Here is a 23,469-nt window from a genome sequence, read left to right as displayed (position 1 = left end):
CTGAAATAAACTTCCCAAACCAGGAATGACTATTTTACCCAAAATGATGACGATTTTTCCTCAGATATATTATTTTAAGCCAATATATATTTCATTTATTTCCTACAAAGTATTAATTCCATATTTCAGAAGAAAAGAAGGGATGATTATTTCAAATTAAAGCTTGATGAAAATTTCAAATAGAAAGCTTGCAGATTTGCCCATGTTCTTCACAACTGTATCATTAAAGAAAAAGAAACAAGTGTTTAAAAATAATAACTACAATGACAAACTACACAGATAAGCATGCAGCACTAAGAGCTATCTTTTGATCCCTTTTTCAGATGAGTCCATGCAAATGACACAAAAATACGTAAGAGATACCAGAATACATACTCCATTGTTTAAGACTTACTGAAGCACAAACAGATCTATTAATAAGGCATTGGAATCACATGAGGACATGAATCACTACTTCTTTAAATTTAAATAAGATTTAGTTTTTAATCCAAGGAATTAAATATATATAGTGTTTTATACACATATTCTGCATAGAAATATACAGTATATACAGGATAGATAGACAGATAGAGAGATAGATAGATGATAGCTCTCTTGCTTGGAATTGTAAAGTAATCACCGAGTACTGAACAGAGGGAATATCAAAAACTGTTACTAGAGACAAAGTAGGATATTTTATCATGTTAAAAGTGTTCAAAAGAGTTAAATACTAGAAGGAAATTTTTGAATGCTAAGAATGAAAAAGTATCTTTTTCTTCTTCTTAAAATGTTTCTCATGTTTCCATATTTTCTAGAATCAGCTGGGTATTACTTTTAAATCATTAAAAAGTGTTACAACATTCCACCACCAAAAAGGGAAATAATTATTTTAGAAGATTAGTCATTTAAAATACTAAATATAACCCCTGTATGAGCTGAAAATCATAACCCTGGTAGCGTCCAAGTTAGTAGTCAGTTTAGCATTAAAAGACAATAGTTAATTCAGGATCAAGTCACATAAATAATAAACTCACACAGCCTTTAATGAAACATTTCTATCAAATTCAAAAAATAGATCAAGTCATATCTCAAATGATGCAATAAAGAATCACTGGAGTATGGAACCATTTCCATACTTTGATGTAGCAATAAAAACTGGGAGTAAAAGGTCAATAAAATTCACCTAAGCTATGTAAGCAATGCACAAACCCACACTGATAATAAGTAGACCAAATAGTGTAACTTATCCACATAAACAATTATGGATACTCTGACAAGAATAATTAAAATTAGAGGGAAGTCACTTCCGAAAGACTAAAACTCAAAAGTATTTTCCACTTTAAATCTTCTGGTAGGCAACAAAGCTTCCCTACTGGGTCTAAATCTAATAACATACTTTCAGGCCAACAGTTAACAGATTCTGTCATCTTCACTCAAGAACAGCTAGAAAAGTTACACGCAGTCCAGGAAAAAAAAAAGATTATAAATCACTGTGTAGATGTGAATATCATTATGTCAGTACCCGTGCTAAGCTTCCCATTCTTGCCCGAGTCATGTCAGAGAAGAGGACTTTCTTCTGAGTCATTTATTTCCACGAATCCTCCTTCTTAACCCCACAGGAATTCAAGGCTTAAATTTCTTTGACTTTTAGGTAAGCATCAGTCTTCACAGGTGGGAAAGAAGCCCAGCGAACAATTTTAAATCATTTTCTTAAAATTCCCAGAAGTTCCATTTGACCAGACTCATTAAATAGAGAGTGACAAATACTTGTCTTCAACAAACTCCATTTCAAAGCAGGATATGAGGGGAAACAAAGACACAAATAAAAAACAACAGGTGGAATCAATGTTTGGATGGGCGAAGGAAGCGATGTCTGAGTTTAGATAGGACATTTCCAGGAACAAGAACACAGGCATGCTTTCTCGTCTTCATGCTCTTCAGTTTGATGTGGAGATCCGGATGGGACTTCTACTTCCCCGTTGGTCGACTCTAGCCGTGGGCTTCTGTCCCCGGAATCAGGGTGCGGGCTCCTAGTGTCCGCACATCGAGGTGATCTCTCACTTCACTGGGAGTATCTTCGTAGGATGGAACAGGGTACATTTTATCTCCTTGACTACATCTGATATGGGAGCCAGTTAGTTGAAGTATAAGGATTTGCATTGCAAAAGAAAGGCAAAATGGCTTGAAGACAATTTTACCCTCATTGGGGACTTTCTTGGGCTCCCTGCAAACTCCTGAAATAGCTGGTGCTGACTCACCTGCTTTGGGGACACACTTATTGTGGCCAAAATTTCTTATGGCACTTGATTTGTGAGATCTTAGATTAGCCATGTTGCTTGGCAACACGCGAACCTCCCTAGACATTGTCACTTTGACTTACCTAAATTCAAATTTTAAACTTTCAGAAACAGCACAGATGGTTTTAAGTTTAAGCATTTTCTATTTGTAAGGAAAAAAACATATACCCTATTCTAATTTACCCTCCTAGCACAAGAAATTCTAAGATTTTGTGCTAAGCAATTCCATTTATAGCTGTGTGAAATATCCTTGCCATTTTCTTCAGTCTCCATCCCAGCTGTTCTCACACTACCCACATTCAAAAAATCTTTCCCTATATGGGTTTTTTAGTCATAATTCCTTCTCCAGAGAGGAATGTGCAGTAATTCAAGTAAATATCTTGGCCTAACATCATAACCTGATTGGCAAAAGAGAGTGAGAGAGAGCAGGGAGAGAGAGAGAGAAAGAAGAAGGGAGGGATGGACGGAGGGAAGAAGGGAGGAAGGTAGGGAGAAAAAAAAAAAAAGAAAGGGAGTTTGCATCTGAATTGTCTTGCAAGTAATTATTTTTCTATATGTGGCAAACTATTTTCAAAGGGACTTATATACATAATAAATATCATTAAGATTCAAACACTGTAATAAGAATAGAGTGAACATTTCTCCAAAATTTAGCATATCAACAAGTGTTTGTAAAGAATTAAAAGAAATATATTTATAGAGTATAATTTATTAATACACATTATTTAACATATCTGAAAATAAAGAGACTTATGATATATTAGTGTATCTATGCAGTAGAAAGATACATTAATATCCTATGTGGACAATAACATTGTGGTTGTGGATTATTTAATGACAGGTAAAGATGCTAACAGTTTTAGATTATTAAGTATAAAAGTAGGTTTCAAAAATTGCATGTAGAATGTGATTCCATTTTTTTTTCAGATATAAAGATATATGTGTATGTGTGTGTTATAAGGGCAGAAGAGGCACCAAATTTTTTTAAATGGTGGGATTATGAGAGATTTTAATTTTATTCTTTTTCTAAATTTTCCTCAATGAATATATACTACCTGTATAATATGAAAAGTACACTAGTTCAAGCTGTTTTTACACATACTGTGCACTAGACTGAGCTGATGATCAGTTTCATGCTGTGCTGGTTATTAACCTGCTGTGTGTCATCTCCAAACCCATCCTTCTCCTCTCCTTTGTGATGCTCAGACTGCAACTCTGCAAATAATCTCTGTCCTTTCCAGCAGGTTTCCTGTTAAGAGTCTACAAATGCGGGCACTAGTGGAAGACTGAAGGGCAAACACGGGGAGAGGGGTATGTGCTCCCTATTTGCCTGTTTCTGTGGGCATCACGTCTCAATTATTTCAACCCTCAAGGAGCAAGCATCATCACACCCCCTGGGTAGGACCGGCATTAAACAAGCAGTGTCCGCTCCCAACCACTACCCACCTCTTACTGATTAACCCTCAAAACTGCAAGTCCTGGCTGCAGGCAAGCTGCTCTTCTACTAGCCGACTCACATCTTCAGGTGCTAAGACCCTAAGAGTCTGTGGTAAACGGGTGTCTCATGGAGCCTCGGGCAAATCCCAGTAGGAGGACCACAGTGCAGTCCTCTAGGGTTTGGAAGCAAATGTATACTCTCTTCAACTCATTCTCTTCTTTTGAGAAACAGTTCCTGGAGGGCTTTCGATCCTTGTACAGACTGAACTCCTGACCAGGGGATGTGAAAATGACCATGTAGCCTGAACCGCCCCCCATGAACTGGATGTTATATAGTCCACCAAGCCAGGAGTTTGGGCAAGTAATTAATCATCAAGTGGATGTGTTTTTAAGAGATGCACATGAGAAGGAGGCTGGATCCTTCCCTTGCCCCTGGAGGTCCTTCTTTGACACCTATTCCTGCTTTGTTTTCTTCTCTCCGTAGATCCAAGGGATTTTCTTATGATGGAAGAAAACAACTTGAGCTGTTTATAGATGGTTAGAGCCTAAGGAAGGTGGCTCTAACACAATTTAGACGTTAATGGACAAAAGTTCATTAAACTGGAGGTTAAAACTATTACCTGGACACTTCAGGCTCCTTATGGTAGGTACTCAACTAACAGAGAAGGAGGCTGCTGCAGAGGCTGGGGAAAGGGGTGTCAATTTATCAAAGGGAACTGGAGGAGCTTCTAAGAGGGAGGGCGGGAGGGAGCACACTAACTGGATGATAATGATGCATAAATGAATTTAACTAAAATGCTTCAAAGGGATAAATGGGAGTATCAGGATTTCAAAGGAGGTTTTCATTCTTCCCTACAATTTGTGGTATTCTTTAAAGTTTTACAAAGCTTACACATTATTTACATAATCAGAAAAATTGATAAAGACTATTTTCAATGGGGAAAATAGACAGTAACATAAGCAATATTCTGTTTTTGTTATTTTTAAAGGCATTGAACTTGGAATACCTTTGTTAATTTGTAAGTTCAGAAATTACAATACTTTGGAGAGTGCTGGGATTGAAGATCACCTTTGCTAAGCTGGAAATAAAAGTTTCCAGCTAATGAATGGTATAAATCCCACATGAGGAAAGGATGTGTATAATTCACATAATAGACAATAATTTAAAAAAATCTCTAACCCACCCTGCCAAGTTGAGGGTGCGGCATCATGAAAATGGAGCTGCTGAGATCCAGTGTGTGGTCCTTGCTCTAACATTCAGGTTTTATGTGGTCTCAGTGCCTTCTCATTTTGGAGTTTCTGATCTGTAAAGTGACCTGGACTAAATGAGATGTCCTCCAACGTGATGGTCAACAGACTCCCCCCAGCATGAGGCCCATACCAAGCATAAGGAATCGGAATCTCTGGAGCTGGAGGTTAGAAGTCTGTATTTTTAAAAATCCTTCATGTCTGGAAGATTTAAGAACCACATGGAACCCCACGTCACATCTAGCCAGGATTGTTTAAAATCTCTGGTTTTTGTTTGTTTGTTTGTTTGTTGGGGTTTTTTTTGCTGTTGCTGCCACACTCTTTCAGTGCAGGAAACAAGTTATCTCCAGTGATCTGTTGCTGCCTTGGTGACTGATGCTCATGACTGATGCTCCTGATACACACTAGTTGCAGTGGTTTCTCAAGGGCCGGTGAAGGGAGAGAGGCGGTTTTTCTTTGAGTGTTGCGTGCAGCTGAGGTTGTGGAGGCTGAGCAGGTACCCCCCCGCACACCAGCAAAGCCTTTCCTTGCGGTCATTTCCTTATCTGTGTGGTGAAAACTATGTGTGGTCCTTGAGAAGCGATGAACTAGATTTTCTGGATATGTGTTGTGTTAGTTGATCTAAATATTAATGAGATTTTTCAATATGCAAATAAAATGTAGAAAACAGCAGAAGTGAAAATTTATATACTGTTACATGAATTACATTCTGAAAAGTAAGTGAAATTAAACCACTTCTATTAAAAGTCAAAAGGGTCTAACATACTGTGTGTATCAAAAAGGAGGAAAAACGTGTCCTCTTCTTATTGCTCCATATATTCTAAATACCAAATAAGATAAAAGTTCATGATATATTTCAAGTAGGGTGCTTTCTACTCTTTGATTTATTGGAGAATGTTCACATAATAAATATCATCTTTTGTTGCTTTCTAATTCTTATAGAGTTGAAAATATGTGATCAATTAAATCTTCCTTGCCAGTGATGAACCCATTAGAAAATCTATCTTTTCATATATTTTACACTTCTATGACTCATTTCAGTGTATGAAAAATGAGAGGTATGTTGTAGGTTAAAAATTTAATTGCTACCATTCTAAAATTATACTGTTAAAACAAATAGTGTGAAACTATAAAGTCTTAATTCTTTCCATTTTAAAAAAATGAAATCTCTTTAATTATGACCTATTATGCCCCAAGCATTTTCCTAAGTGTGGAAAATTCAAGGATGAACAAAATATTGTCACCATTTCCCTAGATCTTGGATTTGGTTGGTACACTGTCATATAAAGAACTGTGATAAAATGTGATGAAATGGCCACAATAAATGCATATAAAAACTTTCACCTCATTTATAATTCCCCATTTTTTAATTTCCCCTTAATATAATAAAGTACAATGATATATTTAAATGTTTTGGTATGTTTGTTTGCCTTTAACTACCAAATAAAATGTATTTTAATGTCACAATTGATCTTGTTTCCCTTTTTAAGGAAAGGTAGCTTACAAAAAGGGCATGAGTTGAATGAACTGCCTGCTAATTTTGAAGTATTAGTGTTTTTTAATGAAGACTAGCATGTATAGAATCATATGTATATATTATATTTAGTAATATCAAAGAATCATCTATATTATATTTAATAATATATTATACCTAATAATACAATTATAAATGTCAAATTCCATTTTTTTCTATTGGAAAAGCCTTTTAAAAAATGCTCTGTGGAATTTTTTCCTCTTTCCTCACTCTTCTTTTATTTCTTTCTTTCTTGAGTGTCAGAATTCTAGTGTTAAAGCAGGTGAGGTGTTAAAAGAAATTTTAAAAAATTGAAATAATAACAACAATAGCAAAAAGGGAAAGAAAAGAAAGTCAGAAACACAACTTTAAGAAAATGCATATTTAACCAAGTCTGGGAGATCAAGCCAGATAGCACTTGGTAAATACTCTTTGAAGACAGTAACGCTCAAAGGTTGTGTTTGCTGTTGTGCTTGAAGTTTGCTTTGCGTGGGATCAAAGACACCAGATGACCAGTAATCTCACTTGCCCTTTCTTTTTCTACTCTCTGTGGACTCTGTATACACCTCCTTTCCCTGCAACCTTGCCTGCCCCTGGCCATCTCCCAGCTCACTTGTTCTTCTAAAGATGTCTGGGATGGTTAGGATTCAGCAGGTCACACCTTAGCCTGTCAGGACCTGGCGCCTCCTATGCCCAGCATTAGTTCATCGCTTCATTTCCCCTCCAAAGGGCCCAGTGACAAGTCTGCCTTGTTAGACACAAATCTCAGTGAGCCCAAGGCAGCCAGCAGTCTCCCGTTTGGCTACCTGTCATATCTCCTTACGTTTTGGCAGTCTGAGACACCCGGAGCGCTCAGCCTCAGCCAGGGCCATGCCCGGGAGGGTGAACGTGGGATAGACGGCTTCACTCAAGGGCTTTTAGATTAATCCACACAAAGTCACCATTTACAAACTGCATGGGGTGAGACACAAATTCATGGTAAATGTTTTTTAAGGTTTTAATTTAGTTTAATTCAACTCACCAGTCATCTATTAAGGCTTTGCAAGCTGAAGGAAACTGCCCATGGCACTTCAGTTTAAAACCTTTAACATATCATCCCTTTCCAGTTTTGATCTGCACGATAACTTTGCAAGATACGTGGGTAAATATTTCTTCTATTGTATTGCATCCCATTCATTTATCCGTCTATTCATTCACTAAACAAACGTTTTTGTAAAGAATCTATTCTATGTGATACTGCTCTTAGACGAGAGCTCAAAAGGCTAATGAAATACGGACCTTACTCTCCTGGACTCCTTGTCTTTCGGGAGAGACATAGGATTAGGCAGACATTGCATAGGGTAAAGGCAATGGCAGAGATCAGCAAAGAGCAAAGGAGAGATGTGCAGTGAGGTGGGATGAGAGGTACATGCAAGAACTGGATGCTCCAAAGAGGTGATACCTGAGGTGAAGCATGAGGAGGAGTAAGTTTGCCAGGAAGACAAGAAGCCCTGGCATATTTCGCTCCTATTTTGTAATTCCGTACCACCCCGTGATGCCCTCACTCACACTACTGCCTCTCCTCGGATGTTCCAATCCAGGTTTAACTGTAGTTATAGGAACTACATTTAAGGCAAAGTCACTTAGCAAATAATTGGCAGAAATGGGACAAAGCAAACTCATTCTGTCCGATTCATATTTAGTGCTCTTTTTTGTGAAGCAGTATTACTTCCTTAGGAGGAGATAATTCCCTTTAAAGAAAACATGGATAGTGGAGAAGAAGTGAATTATAAGTTGAGACCACTAATTATAAGACAATTCTATAAGACAATTATTTGTCTAATTATAAGACAAAGAATAAAAATAAGTTTAAGAATTTTGCCTGAAATACTCCACTTTTTGAACTCCTCTGTACAAAATAATTAGAGCAAAATGTCCATTTGTATTTTAAACTAGGCTTATTATGTGGTAAATATTTTGTAATTTTTGTGAGGGACAGACTACCATTCAAACTTGGCTAAATAAGAATAGGATTCAATTTACAGTTTAACTCCCTAACGAAGCAGTTGGTGGCTTTTTCTTTTTTCCTTTCAGGAATCATCAGAGGACTTAAAAGCATACTCTTACCCAGCCAAAGAGAATGTTTAAAATCACTATGTTGAGTAATTAGAGGAAGTGAAAGGTAAAAAAAATATAAATGCATTCCTCCTGTAGACTTTCCTGGAAGCAGGAGGAATATTATGAAATATCACTGAGAGAAATCACACAATGGAAAACTACTACACCGGAATTGCCAACTGCACTAAAATTCACTGTGTGGCTCTGGAGAATCTGCCAAGGTGCACCCGTCTACTTTCTTTTGTATAATGGAGATAATGGTCACTACTGTGTTTCAATTTACCAGTTTCCAGTAGATAAATTAAATGATATATGAGGAATACTTTGAAATATAAAACACTATGCATAAAGTACTGAAAAAAGAATATTTGTTTTTATTATTACAGATTAAATAAGTTGTGTGTATTCATAAAGAAGGTTTGTATTAGTAGATATTCAAGGGAAGAGTTGATAGAGACGTCTTAGGAAAACCCTGAGTCCTCTCACGAGTAGATTGTAACAACTCTTGTTTTGTTGCCTACAATTTATTTTAAACATCTCAGCATAGTTAATATGATAAAGGGGGTCTAATTTAACTCTAATCTACTTGATAGAATGGATTATTAACATTCAAAGTAGCCTAATTAGCATAATTAGATTGCATTTGAAAGACTTTAATCAGTGTTGCATGTCTTCCAAAAACAGTGACTTCTAATAAGGACATCTCCATCTGAAATAAAACAGAGGAGATACCTGAGATACTTGCTCCCGCTGTAAAGATGATTTGAAAGGTGAACCAACCCTGTGCTAGCCTTCAAAACAAGTGTCCTGGTCCTAGGACTCCTGTTCTTTCCCACGGCCCACAAGCAAAATAAAGAGCTCACCTAATTTCAGCTAGATGTGTAGCTGATCCTCAAAACTACTGTCACGTGGGCCTCCAAAGAACCTTTCATGCAAGGCACTGGTCAACGGCTAAAGGACAGAGCGCTAAAATTTCACCTAGTTTGAAGAACAGGTTGTTTGAATGTTTTCATACCTTGGTAATAAATCTGTTTACGTTGACTTGTATCCGCAACTTGCTTTTGCTGTAACATACCACTTGGTAAGTTGCAGAGGGTGCACGGAGCTCAACGCTACCCATGACAAAGAAGGGGAGAGGAGGACTGGGACCAGAAATGAACCAAACAGACCCTAATAAGTGTGAATGAACAAACTGGCTTAAGTTACCTCACCAAAACTTTCTTTTGAGTATTACTTGGAATATCAATCTAAACTTTTCTTATAAATATACCAAACATCTACTATAAACTCTAGACTTGTTGAGGAGATTATTACTTGGTGAGCCACAGTATGAGTTCCTATTCAAAAGACTTCAAATTATTTCTTAAAAACATTGCTTCCTCTGAAGAATTAATGTGATTCTCTCTTTTTTAACAGTAAGAGTCACGCAGCCTACTTCACCTCTCCTTTTACTTTGGTTTGCAGAAAATTCTACGTAGGTTTGATATTTGATTATATGCCCTCTGGACTGATCCAAAGAGTGTTCATTTTCATTTTCTTCCTTTATGTGGTTTGATTTTTAAAATTTCAGTCAGATTGCTCTGTATCTTATTACTATAATGCATTTTTATTTTACTTTTTTGCTGTCTTAAGTCCTATATGTAACAGGGATTAGAATTGCAAACATACTTACAAATAAATCTATCATATACTATGGATTTATGATATTATAAATCCTTAATTTATGATTATGGGCTATTGTAGGAAAATCTTGCAACACTTTTAAAAAAGACTATCTTTTCTCTACAAGTATAATTTCATAGTAAACAATTGAGAACTTAGAGAGATTTTAGTAAACAATAGAAACAACAGTATAAAAGTTAAATTTTTAATGAGTTGTAAATTATGGGATAATAGAATGCTGTGAACATTTGCAATAAGGAATTTTATTAATGTACATCTATAATTAATGACTTCCTCAAACAACAAAATTAGAATAAAAGCTCTCATACATCTTTTTAAATGTCTTTAATAACATATTGTAATACTCAGTCTTTATATATTTTCTAAAGTTTAAAAAACTTGCTAAGCAAGTTTTCACATCAATAAATTATTTTTAAATCAATAAAGTCTTTCCTATTCCTACCACTTCTACCCTTCCCATCCCCAAGCTAATAATAAATGCAGAATCAAGTGCAAGAAGTACAAGAAAAGGCTTAATATCGCTTTGAAACTTGGGCTATCCTCCTTTAGGTGCTGAAATCCTTTTTTGGAGAAAGTCAGAAATTTACGTTCAAATGGGGTAAAGCCATTGATTGGTTGGCACTAACTTCCAATATCTGTGAAGTAGTCAGCGGCCTAATTTGTTCCTTTAACATTTATTTCCTTTGTACTCAACATCTTTGAGGTTTAAAATTAGGATTAATTTCCTAGTCTTCATATTGTAGTACTTATCATCTCTCTCATTAGTCTAATTTGAGTTAATTAGAATCTGTAGTTACTTCTCAATCTGTGTTATAGTGGAACAATTGAAAAGAGAGGCACAGACACAATTACGTTGTTTTATTGTCTGGAGGAGACAGAAAGCCAGTGGGGCTTCCCTTATTAGGTTAAGATCTACCTGACTTCAAAATGTTCCAATGATACAAATAGCAATGGGAGCCATTGCACATTCCAAATTCCACCCCTCGCTCCTTTGCCCTACCCTTTACAATCCAATTAATTCAAAGGTGATGGAAGAAGAGAAATGTTCTACATGTCAAAATGACAATGCCCATTACATGATTTACAGAATGAGTAGTATGGGTGATAGTTTGGGGTGAATTTATGTTTTTCTTTTTAAAATGAATTCCCTTTTTGTCACGTTTTATTAAGATCCCCCTTCAAATAAATATGAATGAAGTAAGTGCCTGGATAATCTCTTTGATGCCCAGAGTGGTTTGATAAACATGAGAATGAAATAAATACAAAACGTTGTGGATCCATACCTCCAATTCCCTGATAATCTGGCAGTGGCGGTGTGGTTTGATATCCCAAAACAAAACTTTGCTTTTGTGTACAGGTTACGAAGCCAACTTTCATGAAAAGGGAAGACATTCCATTCTTCAAAATCTATTTCAGTGAACAAACATGCTATTTATAAAAACATCAAAGAAAGGCATAATAATTGGTATGATTAAATATACACACCATTTACTGTAATCAAGTGATCTATAAGCCTCCTGTCCAATGATTAAAACTTGGTAACTGTTAAGAATATAATCAGTATGAATGAGTCATTAACATTTAACACATAGAGGGTTTTTTCTTTTCAAACACATAGGTAAAAAGAATATTCCTTGTATATATAGAAAGATCTCAAAATTCACTCAAGAAAATTCTAGTTGAAAATCACTGGGAGCCATTAGAACATGAATAAATGTAAAACAAATGAAAAACAAATTTTAAGGTACCAAGATCAGGTGGTAGGAAACAAAATAAATGTCAGCTACTTAAGAAATCTACATTTAATAAGAAACAACTAATACTCTTCCAAAACGGATATTAAGGAATTATCTTAAAGATATTCGCCTCAGAGCCTTCTAGATTCACAAAAGCATTAACTAAGTTGTTTTTTTCTTATGTTTAAATAAAATATGTAGCATAAAACATTGTTGATTATTAACTAAAATTAGATTTTAGTTGACTATAATGTAAAGTTGTTTCTCAAAGGTATAGCTGTTATTTTCAGGAATGTTTTCAAGGGAGAACTTCGTTCCATAGGCTCACTGAGATAAGTGGTACAGAATGAAAATTCTAATAAATAAATCAGATTTGGGGGATACTACGTAGCCAGTATTTTTTTTCACTCTTTTAAAATATATAAATTAAGTAACAAAACATGATTAAATATTGTTATTAGAAACCAAAATTTTGATTGAGTTTTAGAAACCAAAAATATGGCTGAATGTTTGCCTTTTGTTATCATCTGTTGTAGCCTACACGTGTTACATTCACTTTTACTTGCGATATTTATGTCTGTGGGGTGCCTCACAAATCATGAGCTACAATTTCATTTGCAAAGGGAAAATGTGGGAATTCTGTGCTCTGTTTCCATCCAGAAAGGAAATTCAGTTCCATTTTCTCTGCTGTAAAAATGAGGACAGTACCTGCTTTACTTATCTCCTAGCATTACTATGAGAATACTGATAAAATATATGTGAAAGCTGGGAGAGTAATAAAACCTTTGGCAAATGAAAGGCAGTATCAGAACTCTTACTGCATATCATGTTGAAAGATCAATGCACTCTACCTGGATGACTTGAGCAGAAAACAATGTGCTGAGAATGCTTTTTAAAACATTGCAATATTACATCTTGATGCAAACATGCAGAATTAGCTAATCCCTATGCTATTTTTGTGCCAATTAGAAAGAATGGAGCTGAGTCCTCCATGCAAATGAGCGACCTTGCCAGGGCAAGGGCTTGGTGAGTGGAGTACAGGTTGGGTTTACTTAGGAACCCTTGTGTTGTAAACAGCTTTTACAAATGTACACTGTGACTCAGAAAACATATTTTAATTTAAAAGTTCAGTTTTTAAATCTAATATTAAATGTCAATATAAATATATTAATATAAACTATTAATAGTTTACTGTATTTATATTACTAACAAATATTTTATTACTATATTTTTACTATATTTTATTACTAATAAATATAAGATATTAATCTAATTTGGGTTGTGAACATTTACTAACAATTGAAATGGTCTCACAACCAAGGAGAAACATGTCCTATGTGGTTAGATATAGCTGTGACCATATGAAATGGCTATGCTCTAAAATCCATGTAGTAATAAGGGCCACAGATTTCCTAAACTGCAAAACTTTTAAGTTTGAATTTCTATTTAAAGTGTAGATCAGTACTGTTGCATTGAAAATACATGCAAGCCATATTTAAAATTTTCTAGTAGCCATGTTAAAAATATTAAAACAAGCAAATTTAAAAATGTTATGGATTATATTTTATGTAACTCAATATATCCAAAATGTTATTAATTCAACATGTGAAAAATTCATTACTTTGTTTTTGGGTTTTTCCTTTTTTTTATACTAAGTCTTTATTAATCATCAGATATGATTTGGAATTTTTTAAGGTATGGCACCAGAAAATGTAACAAATTTTTAAAAAATAATATTCAAATAAATAAGTAAATTATTAATCAAACTCAAAAAGCAATATTTTAACAAAATACATACATTTATATAAAATATCTTGTAATGTGTCTACTTTGTTGAAATATTAATTTCCTACACATGCTTATTAACTTACTCTGTTGATTGTCATCTTTTTTCATGAGGGCTTTTTATATCTGTAATAGTCACATTCATACTTTTCTATTTAAAAATTAGTAAGTCAAATGTTACCTCAATAAAAAAAAGTATCTCCTCCTATTCATCTTCTAAAAATCAAGAACCTTGTATCCTTTACTTTCAAGAAGGAAGGGAAAAACTCAATTTCTTTGTTATTAAGAGTATCCTTTTAATACAGAAGAAGGATTTGGAGTATATAATTGTGATCCTTTATATGACTTTTTTTGAGTTGCTACTTGGAAAATGAAACTATGAACAAAATTCTCAATATGTGCAACCAAACTACTCACATTCCTAGTCCCTGGGACAATGCAAGAACTGCAAAAACTGACGAAGCATTAAAAAAATTGTTTGCTGCAAGTTTTACTGCATTATTTTTTTCTATTTTTATATCCTTTTTACATGTACTGGAGAATGTTCACTTTTTAGAGATAAGCTTTATTATTTTGATGGGGAAAAAAAATCCCTGAAGATTTGTTCTATTATTTTATACCAACTTAGTCACCATTAAGTATTGTAATGAAAATCCTGAATACATGTTCTCTATAGGAAAGCAAATTTGAGTGTAATAATCTTCCCCTTTTCAATGGATAACTATCATTCAGATTTTTCATGTGTTTTTGCTTAACTGACCTTGAAAGTTTTCTTTAATTCAATATGTAAAAATATATGTTAAATCTGCACACCCAATTTCAGAAATTAAATATTTTCACTTTTCATAATTTTATGAATTTAAAATATCTATATCTCAGTTTTCTAAAAATATCTCAAAATAACTTCCTTGTGTTTAACACTTTGATGAGATGAAAAACACTGAAATTTTATAATAGACAGTTGCATAAAATTACTTTCCTCAAAAATTATGTTATTTTAAAATTATATACTGAAAAAAAAAACACTGCAAGCTTTCATTGTCTGGATGCTTTTACTACCCCAAACCAGTGAGAAAGTGTCCAGAATACTGGGAGCAATTCATCATTAAAATTTTAAGCCTTCCTTTACTAAATCTTTTCAATTTGCAAAATCTATTCAGCTCTATAAACAACTTTGTATCTGGACCTGACTTGGCATGAACCCGAATGACTTTCACAGGTAAATGACACAGGTTCTAGGTTCACAAACTCTTCTCCCTCCCATTGAAAATTACACAAAGTGCTCATGTAATTTCTCTCAGAGAAAGCAAATGTCTTATTATGCGCCTGTTCATGATGTCCTCTGAATAGAGAAGCAGTGTAGTATTTACTTCAGCAATATAATTTGTGCCACTATAAATATGCTGAGCTGTCTACTAACTCCATGAAGAGGCAGTGAATTGCAGTGATAAAGCAGTGTTCTATGCAGAGAATGACGTGCAATAAGAAAAGCATGCAACCTCATCTCTTTAAAAGAAAATAGCTTTTACAAGACAAATCCCATTGCAGACAGTTTGTTAATACACCTGACAATTTTTATACTGGCATTTTATTGTGTGTAATGCTGCTTGTAATAAGTAATACATCATCTGGGGTGTAGAAAAATACTGTTTCGCATATTTTTATTTTGAGTTCCAGCTGACAAAAGGAAGCTCCATCTTGATATTCTTTGCAAGTTTATAAGTTAACTAAATCTTGTTCATATTTTGGTGCTCCTACTGGAAGGTGTTTCTCATCACTGTCTAATGTCACATGTAGCCATTGTAAATGTGAATATTCATATGTATAACAAAGAACATGTCTCTTTCTGTTTAAATGTAGAAAATTAAAGCATAATAATTCTTCATAATTTTTACTTAAATAATACATCCAACCTAGTTGCTCCTTTCTGAACACAAAGCTGTTGAGAGTTGTCATTTGGGGGAGGGCATTTCATTATTTATTTATTTAAATAATTTACTGAGGTGAAATTCAGAATCTAGAAATCAATCGTTTTAAAATGAACAATTCAGTGGCATTCAGTACATTCACAATGTTGTGCAAAGATCACTTCTATCTAGTTCCAAAACATTTCCATCACCCAAAATAGAACCTCTTACACATTAAGCACTTTCCCTCTGTTAGCACCCTCCTCCCAGCCTCTGGTAACCACCGATATGCATTCTCGAGAGTTGTCATTTTGTGTAAGTAAGGAAAGATCTACATATTCCTACCAGCAGGATGACTGCTGGCCAGCTTTACCCCTTTATATTTATGTGTCATTTTGGGGTTTTGAGCCCCAGGATATATTACAGGCAAGGGCAGAGTTATGGAGAGATGGAGACTGTACTTGGAATCTTTTGGTACATTCTTCACTCTTCCCCTAGATGGCTCTGGGTTCTTTGGCTGCAAATGTGAGGCCCATCTTTTTGTTGATAAAATCAGAAAACTGAAAATATTAAGAGCTGGAGCCAAATGTGTGCTTCTTTTTCCCTCCTTTCCTGCCTCCATGCCCATTAAAAAGCACATCACTCCTACAGTGTCATCTAAAGAGCATAACACATTCTGCCATTGTTAGCCCTCTGCTTCCCTCCTAAGTAAAGAGGGAGATTGGATTGGGAGATGTGTGTATTGCAGTGGTTCTCAAATCCTGTCCCATGCCAAAAGCATTCAGAATACTTGGGGAATCGGTAGGAAATGCAAGTTCTTGAGCCTCATCCCAACCTACTAAATTAGAAACTCTGGGTGTGGGACACACCAATTTGTGTTTTAACGAATCTTCCAGGTGATTGTGAGTTTTGAGAACCATCACCATAGTGAAAGGCAACACACAATTGTCCAACGTCACGTAGTAGAACCAAGAGCCAAGAAAGCATGTGCCCTCACTCCCAGCTCAGATCCACTCACCCGGGGCTTTACGTATGTATGGATATCAGGTTCCTCTTGCACCTGTGTTTAAGGCCTATTTGGACAACTTTTGAAACAGAACTTCTCCAGGACTTGACTTTAATTGATAATGTCCTGATAATGATAGCATTGAATTTTGTATTTTAATAATGCAAAAAATAAAGGAGAATATAATTAGTAATATGTTTATTAAATATTTCTTGACTTTGATCATATTGGAGATAATGGGTCTCTGATCAGGCTCAGTTGTTTGTTTCAAGGAACTTGCTCCTACAAATGGGAAACTCTCAATGTTTTAAAACGCTCAACAAAATCTTTGTGAAGTCTGTTTCAGTGCTTGTTTGAGAATTAAAAAATCTCTTGTGGGACAACACTGATGTATTAGACCATTGATTAAACTGTTGATGTACTCAGATGCCTTTCTTACTTTTCTTCATCTCAGTATCGGGAAGTTCATCTAAAGTAGACCAGTGAAATGGTATTCAGTTCTCTTGGCACTTTCAGACATTCTGATGCTTTAGTGCTATGTCATTTTATTAGTCTATAAACTTGTAAACACATAAATGAACCGTAGGCACTGTCATAATTATGTTATTGTTTGCAGCCAAGATTTACTTTGCATCCCTCTACTCATAAAGAGCTTCTTTTTCAATTTATGTCTTGAGTAATATCTATGTATTTTCATTTTATATATTTTAAAATGTTAACATGGTGGTCTATCTTACCTTTCAAAATATTTAGGGACCTAACAAACTTCATAATTTGGGGAGGGGAATGACAATGAACCACCTTTCCTCTCAAAGTTAATTATTTCACCAATGATCACAGTATAATAGCTTGTCATGAGCATGAAGTTTTCAAAGAGGTTGGCACTGGAAGTTTTTCATTCAATACGGCTTTAAATATATTTCTTTTTAAACGAAATAGAAGGACGGAGTAAAGGAATAGTGGAAGGAAGACAAGTTATCGGGGTGATTATGCTTACCAGGGTTGGTTTCCCTACACCTCAGGTATTCTCCCCTCCCCGCCCTGTCTGTAGGGAGACTTTTGTCAAGTACAGCGAAATTACAGTCACTTGGGGGCTTGCGCTGCCAGACATAATCCAGGTAAAACACATTTGTATGATGCAGCCAAGTATATGACTTAGTGAGCTTATGATGGGATTCCTTTTGGTCTGTAAATTGATAGGCACAGTCAGAGGGATTATGTAAATAATCAAGGGAATGAAATGCAATGCAAGGGTGTCACTCTATCCCAGGCGGCCAAGCAAGAGGCAGCATGTACCTGGCATCACACTGGACTGAAGTGAGGTATCCAGAAATGGATGTAGTTGCTTTTAACAGTCCTGTTCCTCAGGGGGACCTACTCCACACAGTTATGTTAAACAACCTCTTATGTTAAACAACACTTCCAATGCTATGCGGGAGAGTCTAAATCATTTCATAGTTTTTGGGGCCCAGAGCTCTCTTGGAGAAAAGTTTAGGCTTCTGAATTTACCGTGCTCTGTCTTCATAATTTTTTTCTAAATCTGTTATGTACCTAGTGCACAAAAAGAATGGTTTCTTGCATCGCCTCCCTAGCAAGGATCATGATAAATGTTTATTCATGTAATCATTAATTATTTATTGAATACATCTACTTTAAGCCATGTTGCCAGGGGGCATAGTGCTAGCAAAACACAGCCCTGTAATAGCCAAGTGGATATGACAGATTCATAGACACCCTAGTGTGGTAAGTTCCACAGTTAAAAGGCATTGGGTGCTGTAAGAGCCCAAACAGTCTTAAGTGTCAGGGAAAATTTTCCAAAATAAAGTCCTAGTAATGCTAAGACCTGAGTAGTAATTAATCAAGTGAAGAGAGAGGGAAGAGAGTAAGTTACCATGGAAGCACACTTAGAGAACAATTTCAAAATTATATGGCAACAAATCGGTAGGTCCAATCCCTGCCTTCAAAACAAACTAGTGTCTTAAAAGTCAAGAACATTTACCTAACCATTAATTCCCCAGTATTTTGCAGTCTCCCTGAGTGGACCTTTTCCAGCGTTTTCTTGCCCTTACAAATAAGCCCACAGTAGTGTCTGAAGCATTGTAAATGCTCAATAAATATCTCATGAAGTATTACTTAAAATAATCCCCCTTGTATCATATAGTCTAGCATGAATACAGGAAAATAATAGAATCTTTTTTCTAGCAATTTCTGCACATATCTTTACCTTTTTTTTTTTTTTTTTAAGGTGAAAAGCTTTCCTTAGGAAGCTCAATAATGCCTATACTATCCTATTTCTAAGCATTCAACCAGGGGTATGGTGCGTGGGGGAAGGAGTCTTTTAAAGAACAACCTTGATCTTAACTATGAACTTCAGCGTCAAACTAATTTAACCCCAATCATCACATAATGACAAAGCATTTTGAACATGAATAGTCTTTTAAAGAACAACCTTTATCTTCACTATGAACTTTAGCATTAAACTAATTTAACCCCGATCATCATATAATGACAAAGCATTTCCCAATGTTAAACAGGAGAAAGTGTTTCACTACTAAGCAATTATTCCTTGTTATCGTATATGACCACATGTATGGTATCAGTCCTCCTCTTTACCTGCCTCAAAGTGTAAGGTAATTAACATGATGCCTAATTGCAAAAATATTTACCTACAGATTTATTGCCCAGATATCAAATATGTAAAAATCAAGAGGCTATCTGAATCTTGACTTTGAAACAAAGATTACTTCAGGGAAAGCTGAAAGCTGTTTAACCCCAATTGCTTTTAGCAACACAAGCTGACAATTAAGGACTTAATCTGTAACCTAGTGTGAGATTGGGGATCTATTTGTCTATTCACATTATATTTAATAGAGAAAACCTGAGTCAACTATTCCTTAAAACATTTGAATGCAAAAATTTTTTTTTAAGTAGGAAAAACACATGTTAAATGTTTAATTTGCTCTCTTTAGATATGTCTTTTAAGTCTGGTTATTATCATCCATGGCAAATAAGTACCTTAATGAGGAAGCTGGAAGTATAAAGTACACATAGAATTACGCATGATAAAGATTGAAAGGCAGGTCCATCCAGTCCAAAACATTGCTTCCCAGCGGGCGACACAGAGGACTTGGGAGCCTGAGTGCCTGCCCATGTTCAGGCCCCCACTGCTGATTTTTAAAAGACTGGAACGGGGACCCTGGGCTCTTAACTCAAGGCTCTCTTCACTTGTTCCAGCATCTCTATTTTTTGTTCAGATTTTCCAAATTGGAGTGATTACTATATTGTGAACTATGTCTCAAATCTGTTAGGATTTTCCAAATTGGAATAATTAATACATTGTGAACTACTGAAGAAAAATTTTAAAAGTCACTTGCAAGGAATATCCGTGCATTTTGATCACCTATTACAGTCATCGACCTCTGTGAAGGATACTTTAGTTGGGGGTCTATTCTTTGCTTCCCACTGCCAGTAATTAGCTCAACTTTCACAAATGCATGTGAATTTGGTATATAATTTATGTTCTCTAGCAATTACATATACTCAAATTAACCCTTTTCAGGAACTGTTTTGAGGATAATTCTTAAAGTAATTATTGACTAACTTTCACAGATCGTTTGATTAGTTGGTAACTCCTGTGATGTATTAACCCAGGTTGTCTATTCTGTCATTTCCTACCCACAGAAAGTATCTAAATTAGGGACGAATTATTTTTTCTCTCAAGGTCTTGATCTTTTAATAAGATGACTTGGTTCCGAATAGGCGCAGGCAGTGTAATTTACGGTTCATAGTCTCCTGAAATGCAGAGCAGAGATAGGCCAGTGGGTCTTCTCACATCGTACAGGAGCCCGGGGAAAAGATCTATAAAGTTAGATCCTCGGTTACATCACTGTGAAACGCACAGAAGTAAAGAACTGAAAAGGGCTTATGATTCTGAACTCAGGACTATTCCTAAGAAATCACAATTTTAATGAGAATTCTCTTTATTAAGCACTCCTCCTGTAAGACTGATGGACCCAATGACTCATTATCCAACCAGGCCATGAGGGGCAGATTTGGATAGATACCTGGGAGGAGCACCCTGCTGATAAGAGCCCTGGCATTCGTCCTTAAAATGTTGCTCTTTGACTGAGTTATGCTGCTCCTTTTCCAAGAGTCTACTAATAGGATGTCTATCCCTAGGACAGTTATTTCTCAGGGATGATTAGTTTTAGCAACATTCATTTTTTCCCCATCAAATATTTATTGAGCTCTAATGTATGATATGATATTTTTCATACATCATATTTAATATAGTAATAATAAAAAAATCTTGAAATACTGACCCTTACTCCATACAATACACTCTAATATAGTCTACTGAACTTTATTTTAAAAAATCTTAAGAGAAGAACAAATCTGACTCCATATCGGGTCTATTCTTTGGGCTCTATCTTTTGTGCCCTGCTGCCTGTGCTTAGTCATGCTGATGCTACACCTTTGTGAAAGGATATTGACTATTGCCTGAAATAAACATGATAGTTCATTCTCAAGCCTCTACCTCCTGACCTTGACCTTTAAAGGTGTGACACTTCTCATTCATATAGAGATTTAAAAATTGCAGAATAGGGAATACCATTTGTCTTGTTGGAGGTTTACAGGAACACTGTGACTAGACTTGCTGAACAACTGCAGGAACAGAGGGTCATCACAATGCCTCTGGGGTCTGGCCAGCACCAAGAAGTCTACAACAACCAGCCACACACCACCCTCTCCTTTAGTATAAAAGAAGCCTAAATTCTAACTTGGGTAAGATGGCTCTTTGAAACACTAGTCCATCATCTTCTTGGTCTGCTGGCTTTCTCAATAAAGTCTCTTACTCCTTGCCACAACACCTCATCTCTCAATATATTGGCCTGTTGTGTGGCAGTAACAAAAATGCTCATCTCAGCCCACTAAATTGATATCATTACATTTTAGTTGGATAATTAATTTCACCAATTATTTGATTTAACTTGTGAAAAAAATACTGTTTTAAGCCATATTAAATTTTTAAGCCATTTAAAAATGATCTGTAAGGCTTGTAAATGATTTGGGGATTTTGAAGTTGTTTAAGAGTTTTAAGCAAAGAAATGGAGTGATCCTTTGGTATTTTATTTTATTTTGTGCTCAGTTAACATTTTAATTAAGGGTAACAAAATAATTAAATAGATGACACTTTAATTTCTCATTATAAATAGCCTGATGGAAATTATTGTTAAATCTGATTTAAATATTTCTCCTCAGAAAAGCAGTGACCTTAAGTCCACAATAAAAACAGCTCCTACAACTCAATAAGAAAAAAACAAACAACCCAATCAAAAAATGGGCAGAAGACCTAAACAGACATATCTCCAAAGAAGACGTACACATGGCCAATAGGCACATGAAAAGATGCTCAATAGCACTAATTATCAGAGAAATGCAAATCAAAACTATAATGAGGTATTACCTCATGCTGGTGAGAATAGCCATAATTTAAAAGTCCACAAATGATAAATACTGGAGAGGGTGTAGAGAAAATGGAACACTCCTATACCGTTGGTGGGAATGTAATTTGGTGCAGCCACTATGAAAAACAGTATGGAGATTCCTTAAAAACTAAAATAGAGTTACCAAATTATCCAGCAATTTCTCCTCCTGGGCATATATCCGGAGAAAACTCTAATTTGAAAAGTTACATTCACCCTAATGTTTATAGCAGCACTATTTACAACAGCCAAGACATGGAAGCAACTTACATGTCCAGTGACAAATGACTGGATAAAGAAGTTGCAGTGTATATATATACACAATGGAATGCTACTCAGTCATAAGAAAGAATGAGATAATGCTATTTGCAGCAACATAGATGGACCTAGAGATTATCCTACTAAGTGAAGTAAATTAGACAGAGAAAGATGAATATTGTATGGTATCACTTATATGTGGAATCTAAAATAATGACACATGAACTTATTTATAAAATAGATACAGACTCACAGACATATAAGACAAACTTATTGACATCAAAGGAGAAAGGTGAGAAGGGATAAATTGGAAGTTTGGGATTAGCATATACAAACTATTTTGTAAACAGAATAAACAACAAGCGTCTACTATATAGCACAGGGAACTATATTCAATAGCTTGTAATAACATATAATGAAAAAGAACATATATAAATGTGTAACAATCACTATGCTGCACACAAAAAACTAACACAATGCTGTAAATCAACTATACTTCAATTAAAAAAGAATGAAAAGAAATCCCTCCCATTTTTTCCAGTTTTATTGAAATACAGTTGACATCTAACACTGTGTAAGATTGCGTACCACATATTGACTTGATACATGAATATACTGCAAAATGATAACCACCACAGTGTTAGCTAACATCTCTATCCCGTCACATAATTACCATCTCTTTTTTGTGGTGAAAACATTTAAGATCTACTCTTTTAGCAACTTTCAAGTGTACAAAACAGTTATTATTAACTATAGTCACTGTGCTGTACATTCACGCCCCAGGATTTATTCATCTTATAACTGGAAATTTATACTCTTTTAACCAGTGTCTCCCCATTTTCCCCAACCCCTCAGCCCCTGGTAACCACCATTCTAGTCTGTTTCTCTTTCGGTATTTTAAAAGACAATTCAGCCTGTGCCATGGAGCATGGCTTGGAGGGGATGGAGACAGCCCAGATGCCAACCATCTGCACCGGAGCCTGGAGCCTCACTGAGCAGCAGTGGGGAATCTGCCTCTCCTTATCATAACTTGGCCC

The 23,469-nt window shown here is 35.4% G+C and overlaps 2 long non-coding RNA genes across 12 annotated transcripts in view; one reads left to right on the top strand and one right to left on the bottom strand.

Annotated features, from left to right (window-relative positions):
* Positions 1 to 10,268, top strand: part of LOC123616245 (uncharacterized) — a 94,073-nt gene extending 83,805 nt beyond the window's left edge. The window contains exons 3-7 of one of the 10 annotated variants that reach the window (XR_012506390.1): positions 3,518 to 4,070; positions 4,198 to 4,356; positions 4,992 to 5,128; positions 8,548 to 8,792; positions 9,256 to 10,268. This is a non-coding gene — a long non-coding RNA (uncharacterized LOC123616245). Of the gene's footprint in view, positions 1 to 3,517; positions 4,075 to 4,197; positions 4,357 to 4,702; positions 6,474 to 8,547 lie in introns of those variants that run through there. The other 9 variants (XR_012506389.1, XR_012506395.1, XR_012506394.1 and 6 more) reach the window with 9 other exon arrangements.
* The window catches only part of LOC123616246 (uncharacterized), a 65,751-nt gene that overhangs the window by 17,091 nt on the left and 25,191 nt on the right, over positions 1 to 23,469 (bottom strand). The gene's annotated exons all lie outside the window — the stretch shown is intronic.

This window comes from Camelus bactrianus, chromosome 4 (genome assembly GCF_048773025.1).
Source record: "Camelus bactrianus isolate YW-2024 breed Bactrian camel chromosome 4, ASM4877302v1, whole genome shotgun sequence".
In the NCBI taxonomy this organism is placed as follows: domain Eukaryota; kingdom Metazoa; phylum Chordata; class Mammalia; order Artiodactyla; family Camelidae; genus Camelus; species Camelus bactrianus.
Note: the sequence above shows the minus strand (reverse complement) of the source record. Positions and strands in the feature narration are given on the sequence as shown.